We start from the raw sequence: 13,893 nt of genomic DNA, 5'->3' as shown, positions 1-13,893 counted from the left end.
GTTAAGCCATTAAAGTCATCAATATCTTTATAATTTTTAAATATTTAAATTACATAATATAGGTCAACGGTATTAAAACCGCTTGATAATCAATACTTATATAATGGTAATCACAGTCTCAGTGTTGCAAATTCACAGTGTAACAATACAATTAAAAACAACTCTGGAGTGTTTATAATATATTTCCTTCAAGCAAACATAATGTTGACAGGAATAATGTACCTTTGGGAATATTTACTAGTTTTAAAAATATGGAGAGACCACTCGGAACCATCCTTATTACTCCCCTTAAGACACTTAAACTAAGTAGGGCTTCAATAGCGTTTGAGTAGCCTAATGTCTTGCGAGTTGTTTAGAAATTGTGTTGGTGTGCAGAGCCCTTGTTTACTTGCATGTTTGTTGGCAAACTTTTTGATTATATCTTTAGATCACAGTGGATACTAGCCTACTTGCCAGTTAGCGTTCCATGTTATGATCCACAGTGTGGGGTTTACTTATTTTTCCTTTGATTTTAGATTCTGAGTGGAGCGATGAATTATGTAGTATTGATCTAACAATGATGTGTGTTTTTTTTGTGTCTGTCTTCACCTTTATGAACAGTAAAAATTCTTCAATTTTCTTTAACGGCATCTTTTCTGGAAGGAAATTGAATCTAATTGGTACTTAGGGGTGTCAAAAGTAAAAAAAGACTAGATGTGCGGTGTACGGTGTACTACCTACCAGCGTTGTCACGTTTATACTTTATACGCCGGAACTACATACATACTCCGTCTACTAATATAGGACATAAGGTCTGGTATTACACTATTACTGTATTAGCACGAAAGCCCCGATAAATGATTATAGTAATTTGTTATTGGTAGTGTCGATAATATTCCATTTATCAGTTCTATTAATAAATAGTATTCTCAAAGTATTCGAATAACTTTTTGAGTATTCCAGAATGTATTCTAAATATATTTTGTGAGAATTATTCGAATACGTATTCTGAATACCTTTTAACCGTTTACCTATTCGAATAAGTATTCCGAATACAAAATAAAAGTATTCTTTACAAGACTGCGAATAGGTTTCAAAAATGTAAAAACAAACAAAAAATTGAGAGTCTATGTTCATTGTTTTGGTTAAGTAAATACTAAGAAATCAATTAAGATCACCAAGGAGGAAATTTAGTGCTTTATCAGTCCATTTACTGCTGTTAATATCATATTATTAAGTGTTTTTAGCGTTTTTAAGATAATGTTATTTCCATAACATGCACATCATGTCACCCGCCATATAACTGTGTTAGCCATGGGTTCTCAAACTGCACGGTGCGACGCCGCTGCGATGTTTACACAATACCATGGTCCGTACATATGGAGATAATAATATTATGGTTTATACCGCATTTGGAAAATGCATCGTCAACACACCGGCCACGTCAGCTGCTGCAGTTCCACACGTCGCCACGTCACACGGATCAAGGACCAATGGCGTTGCTTAAAGTTGTATACATTTTTTCGTCAATGTTGTGAACGCCTCTATAACCTATATTATTATATTTTATTATAATGAATTTCTAAATTCTCGATATGTGATTTATGTATCGTCATACAATTTAATTTTCTTTATCCTTGCTTGTTCGATTCACTGGGCTTTAATACTCTATAGCGGACTGGAGTACTGGAATCAGGAACCATAATCCGTTCTAAATTTCTATGTGTCAGCAACTGCGACTGGAATGCCTTTAAAACATTCTGTGTGGAGTGCTTTTAAGTTTTGACGCCATCTTTGGATCACCACCACGTCGTTGTCGTATAGTGAGTATAAGTAGTGTGTACTAGAAGACATGGCTAAATGCCTAAATACACTGGTATAATCTCAACTTGGACGAAATATCGTACAATCTATTGCATGCATGCATGTTATTATTATTAGGTAGGTATACCTAGTCCTAGTTAGTACCATATTTATGTTTAATTATGACGTACCCTTGTCTGCGTTTTGTGATGGACAATATCAACAACTAGACGACATAGCATTACAGATGCACAGAACCAAGTTGATGACATACCAGTGTGTTTATCTGTGTTAGAGAATCTCATATAATATAGGCTCTCCAGAGTGTGGTGTGTGGCTGTACTTTTTTTGTAATAATGTTTTTTCCGCGGCTGGAGACAACTATTACCATGATTTCAAATAAACATAATTTAATAACCATGAACGCTTATGTTTCCACCGTAAGTCTTTTTATTTTATTTAATTCCTGTTTAAACCAGCCTATAAAGCGCCTAACACTGTTGTGATTGCACTGTTCACTGTTTGCTATGCTATATAATGATCATCATCATTTATATTATGAACGTTTATCTAAACACTCCCCCCGGGATAGAAATTTGAATAATTAAAAAACAATAATAAAATACACAAATGCTGTTATTAACTAGTTATGTAAATATATTTATATTATATTCATTCTATTGTACCTAATTATCACTATATATATTTTATTTTGCAGTTGATTGATAACTACAGTCCGGTCGAAAGTTTATGTGGATCATTATCTGCTGTCTTTATTTGAAAAATCAACTGTTAATAATATTTTAAACTATGAATTCGTCATCATTGGTAAGTAATATATTAATAATTTAACTATATATATGGGATGTTTATGGGACATTTGTACGAACTATACCTTAATTTTAATCAGGAAAATCCTATTTTTCAATTTGATATTTAAAAGGGTTCTAGTTATTGGATTGATTAGTATCTTAATGACAAATAGATTCACCTTCTATTTATTTTTTATTCACAAAACAGCAGATTAATAAAGTTAAATATGAGCTTCTGAACATTATTTTGCCATGTACTATGCTTTTAAGACAAACAATTTGTATTAAAATCATTCGGTTAATTATAAATATATATGCATTAAATTTTTTAATCAAATAATAATTATAATACTTACAGGTTGTATTTTGTCCAAAACATTCAGACTCTGAAGCACCGATCAGTTATTACGGAGATCTTTTCAGAAGTTGACTCTTTAAAGTAAATAATTTACAATTTATTATTATTAATATTACCATGTATAGGCTATCTCAATTGTTATATGTCTATTTAGTTATAATTTATTTATTTTAAAATTAGTGGTTTATTTTTTTTTTTTAAATGTTTAAAAATATATTCGATGAATTTTGCAAATTAGGGTTAGGTGTTATATGTTATTTTGAGCATACGTAAGCTACGACCAAACAACCGTTTTAATATAATGCTTCAGGATTAGTATCTGGGTTTAATTAAATAAAATGTAAACTTCACCCTTATGTTGTTACAATATTTATGTATGAAATGTACAACTTAAAATTGATGACAAACATTTTAAGTTAATTTTCTGTATAAAGTGATTCAATACTCTCTGCTTTTTATAACAATATTTTTTTAACAAACTTAAGAGCTCCCTGGTGTTATGAAATATAGGCATCCACTCATATTAGACTAACTTTTTTTATTATATATATTTCTTAAGAGTACGCTTGCATACCCATGCATATGTCGTATACATCTTACACACATAAGAATTGGCATATTTTTGTTAACTAGTCTCAATAGTGTTTGATATTAGAGAAAACTGAACCGTTATCAAACCTTAAGGTATAAACTTCATTCGTGTTTAAGCATTGAAGATTTTTCCGATAATTTTATTTTCTAGAAAGATAGGTGAGATATATCACAAATAAAAAATGTTCATAATATCTCCCTTAAAAATTAAAATATGGTACAAAATTTTATGTCTTAGCATAGATTATGTTCTCATCTATAAGTTTGATGAATATCAATACTAACGATACACTAATGAGACATGTGAACAAAAATTCAAGATGAGACATCTCTTAATAAAATAAATAATTAGTATATATAGCTTGTTGTTTATTGCATAAACAATTTTACATTCTTTGTATTGTCAGATTATTTTTATTGTTATTGAGCTCTTTATAGACAAATCTTCTATTTTTTTAATATCAATAAATAAATTATTAGTGAAAGGTATGATAATGTAATACAATGTTCCTTGTAAGATGTTATATTAGATAATTGAAAACAATTAATGATAGACATTAGATTGGCATTTAAAGTTTGAATTACAACTTATTTGGTCAGCGGACCTTATTCTACATGGTGTTAGTTTTGGTATAGCCATTCAAAGCCATTCACAGATTTTTCTGTTCTATCGCATTTTGTCATAGAATAATACTCTATTTGAATCCAATTAATAATAATTAACTTTATTGCAACAACAACTTAAATAATACAAAAAGGAATAAAATACTGTAGGGTGCATATTGCACATTTTGAGTTCTCATCACCTTAAAAATACAAAAATATTTAAAAACAATTGTCAATTAAGTTCAATTTTACATAATAGTCGTATTATAATTCTATTATCTTTGAGAAATCTAATAACTTAAGATAAGTTTTGAATGACTTTAATCTATCAAACTGATTAATAATAATATTTTATAAACAACATAAATCAAGACTAGTATACAAGATGCTTTTTTGTCTAAAAACTTTTTGACACTTCAATAAACATATATTAACATTTTGCATATATAATAATAATATTGTTTATATTGGTATAATTCCAATTAAATTTTAAATATACAAGAAATTTGCATGAGTATTAAGGGGAAAAGGAGAGAAAGAGAAAAAAATACATGTATATAAATCAAGTTGTGTGAATACTGTGCATAATAAAATATAATATAATTTTAATTTAAGGAGAAAGAAAACTAAAATAAAAAAAATTAATGAATATATGAAGAGAGATCATTAAGTGAACAGTAAAATAAATCTACATTATTTATGGAATTCCCTATAGCCTTTAGAGTATTAGAAGGAGAGAATAACATATATTTGGATGAAATGTTTGGTCGATAGAAAAGTTGTTTATGTCTAGAGTTTAGAGGATTTATTTTGAAGTATAAATGTTCAACTAGTTCTGGGCAATTTATATTTATAAGTAATAGTTTATAAAGGAATTTCAAATTTAGTTGTTTTAATATTTTTTCAAGTGGTAATATAGAGAAAACACAATTTATAATATTATAATCAGAATGAGGAGCTCTATAAACGTGACATTGAAAGCATAAAAATCTTAAAAATATTATTCTGAATTTGAGAAAGGTCTTTATTTTGGATTATAGAGTTAGTGTGCAAAATCAAATTTGCATATTCCAGTTGAGAGCATACTAATAAGAAATATAGCAATTTAAGATCATGAGCATCGTAGAAGTCTTTACAAGTGCGCTTGATAAATCCTAATTTGGCTGATGATTTTTTCAAAATATTATTAATATTTACTTTGAAATTAAGTTTCGAGTCAAACGTAACGCCAAGATCATTAATTTCATTTAATTGCGATATTTTAATATTTTTTAATATATAATCATAAGTGATGTGTTCTTTTTTAAAAGAAAAGGAAATAGTTGCACATTTTTCTATATTTAGAGACATATCGTTTATATCAAATCATTTTGGAGTAGTATAATATCATTTAGACATCGAATAGTATTAAATAATTTGAGATTGTATGCTAGTGATAGAAAATTAGAATGTTTTAATTAATAAGTTATATCATTAATAAAAAGTAAAAAAAGTAGGGGCGATAAGTGATCTCCTTGTGGGACACCAGATATAACATTGATATTATCCGAAATAAAGTTTTCATATTTTACAAATTGAGTGAGATTTGTAAAAAAGTATTCGAACCGACAAAGAAGTGGATCACAAAATCCATAGGCTTTTAGTTTTAATATTAATAATTTATGATTTAATCCGTCAAAAGCCTTTTCAAGATCTGTATAAATCACATCAGTTAGCAATCCGTTTAGTCCGATAATTTAAGACAGAGGTTCTACTTTTTTTTATGGACAGGAGATATGAACAAGGTATACCTGGCTTCATGAAATACATAGAAACATTTTCAAAAAATACCTTAATAATAATAATAATAAAAACCTTTTTATAATTTACATCACTATCCCATCTAAGTCTATAATCTAATATTAACCCAAGATATTTTAATTCATTAACTTTTTAAATCTTACACATTTGGTAATTAAACTAGGATTACATTTTAAAGAATGGACAGTCAAATTATGTCCATGTAAAACATTATTAACAGGTGAATTAAAACAAATTAATTTAGATTTTAGTAATTTATTTTTACAAAACCAAGGAAACATATTATTTAAAATCTCATTTGTTTCATGCTACAAGCTATCAATTGTTGGTTCAGGAATTAATATAGTCTTATCATCAGTAAAAATTAATAATTCCATATCACTATTTATATTTATATTCAATATTGCATCTGGCCTTACCATAATAATTATTTACATTAACCATTTGAGCTCTTTCACTAAAGAAAGATTTTAATAGAAAATTAGCAACTCCAAGATTAACTGAAATTTTTTTTAGTAATAATTTACACAATCAAAGACATTTTGCAAGTCTAGAAAAATACGCACTACTTTATAGTTTACATTAATATATCTACGGACGAAGTTATCTAGTATAAAAAGCGCATCTGTTGACTGTTGTTGACAAACCATCTAAAAAACAAAACTGTGAATTTAAATAATATGACGTTTCTTTTAAATATAATATATTTAATACAGAATTTTTGATACACTTTTCGAAAATGTTTGATAAAGTTAATGATATTGAGATAGGTATATAATTTCCACATGATTATTTATTAGCTGATTTACATTTACAAAAAAGACATTAAGTTCATTACAAAATTCAGTTTTAGATTCAATGACAATACCATCTTTATTTGTAATCTTATTAATTTTATTATTATGTTTGCTCGGTTTACCTATGATCTGATTAATAATATAACAGATTTGTTTACTGTCATATTTAGTTTGTTTTAATATTTTTTGGTACTATATTTTTTTTGATTTTCTTATCTATAAGTTTAACATATTCCTATATAATATGTAGAAGTTCTTAAATTTTAAATTAAAACTAAAGAGGTAGCATATTAATATTGATCTAAGAACTTAAAATTTACTTTAAAATAGATTTTACATTATAAAATATATACTAATTAATTACAGCTTATTGAATTGTTTGAATTGTATTAAATGTTATTCTACCAATATATTTACTGAAATAACTTAATAATAATTATCGCCCTATGTTTTAAATTGAATATAATATAATATATATTTATGTATTTTTTTAGATAAGCTTCTATGAAGGAAGCAAAATCAGAACTTCAAAATGGAAATTTGATTGAGACACAAAAAATATGTAAAGAGTGGCTTACATAAGCTCAAAGAATTAAATGTTATACTGCTTAATGCGAATTCATTATACGACTGTGAAAAACTTGAAGAATATATTCACTATATAGAAAAAGCAAAAAATTTTAATCCCAATTGTTCCGAAGTATTAAGTAACTTTGCATTAGTATTGATGAAAAAATCAGAAAATAATTTATCAAAACAATACTTATTTAATGTATGTGCAATAAAACCTTATCCTGTGGATGCATGGATCAATTATGCAGATTTTTTATTTAAGACTAATGACTTAATCACAGCTGAAGTGGCTTATATACGTGTTTTAAGTCTAAAACCTGAATAATATAAAGTACGTAATGATGACGGAAAAATACCATTAAAATTAAACATAATTAAAGAAGCCAAAAATGAATTTATAATTCCCCACAACAGCGCAAAAAATTGTCCAGGAACTTGAAAAAATTTAGCAGACGTTTATTTTAAGAGCGGGAAAGTAGAAAAATCTATTTTCTAATATAAAAAACTTTTACAAATAAATCACAATCAGGTGAATGCTTGTTCTACGTTGGGAATGGCCTACATAAAAATTACAGTGTACAATAACGCATCTAATGCATTCAAGAAAGCGATTAAACTAGAATCCAAAAATGTATCTTTTTTAAGAAAGTTTTAAGTTAGCAGTTAATACTGTCTTCAAGAAAATATGGGATTGTCTGCTGAAACATCCAAAAAGTGTTTGAACCTGAAGCCTGAGGACTTAAGCTTAAATTTGGAACTGTCTTTAGTGTATTTGAATAACAACCAAAATTATTATGAAGCGGCAATATATCTTATTAAATACGAAAAGATTTTTGCTGCATACGAGAAATCTAATGATCATTTAAACGCGTCCGAAGCTTGCATGAAAAACTGGGACATTTGGATTTGGCTCTTAAAAAGTAATAATTAATCAACATAATAAAAATTGTATATTATGCTCTAAAAAGACCTTCCAAACATTCTCCTATTTATCCTTAAATTGGTAACATTTGCAGAAAATACGCTTTTCTTTTACTTCTTAAAAATGTATATACAAGTTAAAATAAGAAACATATGTAAAATAGGTATAAGACATTTACTTAAAACTTAATATATTTACATATACCATTTAATAAAATGCTGAAACTTAAAAATATGTTATTTAAATATTTTCTTTGGTAAATTATTTAAAATCAGTCAAATTTAAAACAATATTTCCAATTTAACAACAAACAAGTTATTGACCAACTTCTATAATTTTTTTTGCTTGCAACTAAATACTTAGTAATTTACAACTAAAATTAATTCTTTAAAATTATTAATATAATATCAATAATAAACAAATAAAATCAATTTTAATATACATATAAGTACAGAATATAATATTAATAATTCTCATTAATAATTGGTTCATTATTTTGCATGTTTGATACTAATTCTAACATTTTTTATTAAATTACTACGGTTAATATTGTTTAATAATAAAAAAAATTGTTGAAAACAACAAGTATTTCGTGTTTACCGATTTCTTAGAAATGAATAATAAGTAATTTAACATAAAGATTAACTAAATTCCTCAAAAGCACTTTATTAACTAGTATTTTTATCATGTATTTTACTCAAACATTTTAAACAGCCATGATCCTTTATTATTGATTTTAATATTATTTATTATTATATTTTTTTTTCAGGTTAAATTTTCAACACCCTAGTGATTTGTCTTAAACCAAACTGATTCCGATGCTGTTAAAGTTATTAATAGTGACATCCATGTATTGGTTTACATGATTGGTTATACAAAGGGTGCCCAAACTGAAATATTTGCTTTGAGACCATGTCCAATTCAAGTTTTATGGATTGGTTGTCGACAATTTTGTTTATCCACATTTTCCACTGCCATTGAATTGCATTTAAAGTCAGTAACTACATAATAACATAACATAGATTTTAGATATTTATTATTTATCATAATTCCATTGCATGTAGTGATTAGATTATTTGTGTCTAGCTATATTTTAAAATGTTACATTTTTGCTTACTATCAATAGTAAAGAAACTAAATCAATCTCAATATTTAAGTTCATAAAATAATATAAATAATTCTCATTAAAAAATGGTTCATTTTTTTGCATGCTTAATACTATTAGTGAAAATTTTATATACATTTGCATACATGCATTTAATTTATGCTATTTTTTAAATGTTGATTATTAGTATCTTACAACTGTTCTTTTTTAAACTTACCTTCTATGTTATTCATTTGTTTTCCATGATATACATATAGTACTTGCTACTTAATTTATACTTTTAAAAATAAGCATCTTACAGTAGAACTAGTAATCATATAATTCATTTTTCAACAGATACAAACATGCAATAACAATAAGGCCGGACTTTCCTGATGCCTATTGCGATATGTGGATAATATTTGATGAACACGGCCTCCTCGAACAAGCCAATCCAAAACCTCGGACTCATTTCAATGATTATTAGATTTCCCATATGCAGTAAAAATCTTCTCATACAGGTCAATTCTATCCGGATTGAACTGCATACATTTATTAAGATATATTACCGCTTCATTATAATTTTGGATGTTATTCATATACACTAAAGATACCTAACCAAATTTAAGCTAAAGTCCTCAGGCTTCAGGTTCAAACACTTTTTGAATGTTTCAGCAGACAATCCTATATTTTCTTGAAGACAGTATTAACTGCTAACTTAAAACTTTCTTAAAAAAGATACATTTTTGGATTCTAGTTTGATTGCTTTTTTGAATGCATTAGATGCGTTTTTGTACACTGTAATTTATATGTAGGCCATTCCCAACGTAGAACAAGCATTCGCCTGATTGTGATTTATTTGTAAAAGTTTTTTATATTAGAAAATAGATTTTTCAATTTTCCCGCTCTTAAAATAAACGTCTGCTTAATTGTTTAAAGTTTCTGGACAATTTTTTGCACTGTTGTGGGGAATTATAAATTAATTTTTGGCTTCTTTAATTATGTTTAATTTTAATGGTATTTTTCTGTCATCATTACGTACTTTATATTATTCAGGTTTTAGACTTAAAATACGTATATAAGCCACTTCAGCTGTTATTAAGTCATAAGTCTTAAATAAAAAATCTGCATAATTGGTCCATGCATCCACAGGATAAGGTTTTATTGCACATACATTAAATAAGTATTGTTTTGATAAATTATTTTCTGATTTTTTCATGAGTACTAATGCAAAGTTACTTAATACTTCGGAACAATTGAGATTAAAATGTTCTGCTTTTTCTAAACAGTGGATACATTCTGCATATTTTTGCAATTGTATTATGAATTTGCATTAAGCAGCATAACATTTAGATCTTTTGGTTTATGCGTAAGCCACCCTTTAGATATTTTTTGTGTTTCAATTAGATTTCCATTGTGCTGTTCTGATTTTGCAGAGTTTATAGAAGCTTATCAAAAAAAATATATATATATTTATATTATATTATATACAATTTATAACATAGAACGAAGTTATTTCAATAAATTTATTGGTAGAATAACAATTAATACAATTCAAACAATTCAATAAGCTGTAATTAATTAGTATATATTTTATAATGTAAAATTTATTTTAAAGTAAATTTTAAGTTCTTAAAAGAATAATAATATGCTTAGTTTTAACAATATTTTATAAATTGATATATATTCCTTTTATGTTTCCTCTGTCTAATAATAGTTTTTCTGTTTTTCAAATTAATAGAAGGTAGTATTAAGGTAGTATTAAGGTATTAAGATATTAAGGTAGTATTAATGCACATTTCAATGATATTTTTTAGGCTCAGTAAATAATTATTTTAGTGTTATTTTATCATGTGAATCCTGGATTCTGAATTATATTGAATGTAAATTAAATAATATAATTGTATAAAATTGTTAACTTATTATGAACATTAAATAAATGTGATGGTGTAACTGTATTGTATTGAGAATCCTTAAACATAATTACAATAAATAGTTGAAAAACAAGTACTAGAAAATTGCAATTTATAACACCCTATTCTAAAGATGAAAAATGAGATTATCTCTTTTTTTTATTGATATATTTATACCTATTTATAGCACGAAATTTTTATAATTTATAAAAAATGGTGATTTAAACATATTATGGTGAAAAAGAGTACTCGACATGTTCCGGGAGACAAGGATCATTTGCGAATTATCTTTAAACTACATTTTACTTAGAAATGTCTAATATAGAAATATTGTACGTAAAAACGATCAATGAATAATATTATCTACTTTTTCTGTAGAATTAACCTATTATAGTATCTAGTATCTACCTAGTTATTAGGTAGGTAAGTAAATGTTAGGATACTGGATATTACATAGGTAACAATTTAAAAAAAACTTTAATGATTATTAAATCCATTTATAATATTAATTTAGACAATTATAGCATTTATAAACATATTTTGGTCATGATTTAAAAATTTCTAATTTCGATTATTTTGTTTCTTATAATAATACTGAAGTATATCCTGGGCATCATGGTTAATCCATGTTCACCATGCCGCTACGCTAATGCGTCTATTGTTGAGCTAGAGAGGCTAAAGCATTTTTAATTTTAATCTCAACTTTGTAGTTAGGTACTATTTACCTATTAATATTAAGTTATTATAAGCAGCTTGTATCAATTAAAATTGTACCGATATAATATTATGTAAGACCCAAACACTGGAATTGCTCATTGAGCGAAAAATATACCGAAATTGTTTTTTTTTTTGGTTTTGTGGTCGTTTAAATTTTCAAATCATCTAATCATCACCATTGTGAAAATATCTGAAATGACAAAGCATGAATTGAGACATAGGCGCAAATTGACTAAATTTGTCTAATTCGTTCCCCCAAGCCATAGGCGGAGCTAGGTGGGGGCTTGTGGGGCTAAGCCACAAAGTTTTAAATTAGCCCTCCCAAATGTATACCGAAGTTACGTACCTACAGTTTAATAGTTTTATATCACTGTTCATAAATATATTAGGTACTTAAAGGACATGCATCACAACACTAGTTTCTTATTTTTAAGTTTAATATGTAATCAAAATATTAAGTCGAGATAATAAGAGTTGATAATGCCACGTCCCACGAATAATTATTAACAGAGGCAACGCTGAAGTAATTTATGGTTCATAGGTAACTTATTATTTTTTTTTCAAATTTATTATTTTATTATTTAAGTACAAGAAGTAAGACACTTAAAGTATAGTTTAAGAAAACATTTATGTGAACTTGTTGTTTTTAGTTTTTTCAGTCTACAGACATTTAAAATACAATTTCTAATGTTATTTAAAAAAACATTTTTTTTCTGTATTTGTATTAATATTGTAATAGTAATATAGCATGCAATACATTCATATATTTTAGTCTATTTTAAATTTGTTCATATTTGTATGAAGAATTGAGATTATTTCAAACTACATAGGTTAAAATATATAATTAAAATAATCTGGGGATTGAGCCCTAGAAACAACAAATAAAAACCCAAATCCAGATAATATAACTTGGTATTAAACACTAATCACTATTGCAATATTGCACAAATATATTGAAATAATGCAGTTTAGCTCGATTTTTGGGAATTTTTTTCGGGAACCTATATATATTATATTTCAATGAGTTAAGCACAATGATGCAATCAGAATTTCTCTTCTAGACTTAGTTTCAAGGTTATGAACTTTTTAAGATTGTAATTTCGAGTATTATACGTCTACGCAGGTTATTTCATGAATCTACTAGAAAAAGTACATTTTTAAAAAGTATGTAAGTAATCCCCTCGCTTTCATAATCCTGGCTACGCCACTGATTATAATAGGGATTTAATAAAATATATTTAGGCTGGCAGACCGTCTTCTCTCAGAATAGTGTTTCTAGGTAGGTACCTATGTACAGTTGGTAAATTAGCCATTAAATACATTGAATACGTGTACGCGATTTACAGTTGACAAGTAAAATGTTCTGCACAGAATAATATGATTAATATGACCGTAACTTCGTCAATTACGTAGTAAGTATTACGATAATATGGAATCCTAAGAATTACTCAACTCTATCCAAGTGTTGCACAGCGGCAATTATTATACAATTATATAGGTACCCAGTTCGTGGTTCATAAGTAATAAATTTGTTTTACGTAAATGCTGAGGATTTAGATTAATTTAGGTTGATATCTACTACACATTGAAACGTCTTTCTTTGTACCAGGCAGCAATTTCAAGAATTATTATTTATATTATTTCTCTACAGTCTACATAGACTAGGCAATTTGGGAGTGCAGAATCCATAAAATATATTTCATAGTTTTCCGATTTTCGAGTTTCCAAACATTTTGGAATATTCTTGAAACTAAGCAAATGTATACTTTCTCTGTCTACTCGGCCTTTCGAAGAAATTAACTTGGCTTGTATAAATATTTTGAGGTACCTATAGAACCATTAGCCCCTTCTACTTTTAAGAAGTTATCATTGTCATTCCACATTATTACGTGATAATTTAATAGGGGTGGATGAGGGGGGGGGCTTAAAACTTTTCTA

At 26.9% G+C, this 13,893-nt stretch overlaps 2 pseudogenes; one reads left to right on the top strand and one right to left on the bottom strand.

Moving 5' to 3' along the window:
* The first annotated feature begins 1,632 nt into the window (after positions 1 to 1,632).
* Positions 1,633 to 9,821, top strand: LOC132935624 (uncharacterized; annotated as a pseudogene).
* On the bottom strand, positions 9,799 to 10,674 carry LOC132942329 (uncharacterized; annotated as a pseudogene).
* Positions 10,675 to 13,893: the final 3,219 nt, after the last annotated feature.

The sequence above is a fragment of the Metopolophium dirhodum genome, chromosome 1 (genome assembly GCF_019925205.1).
Source record: "Metopolophium dirhodum isolate CAU chromosome 1, ASM1992520v1, whole genome shotgun sequence".
NCBI lineage: Eukaryota > Metazoa > Arthropoda > Insecta > Hemiptera > Aphididae > Metopolophium > Metopolophium dirhodum.
This window is presented reverse-complemented; position numbering and strand designations above follow the sequence as displayed.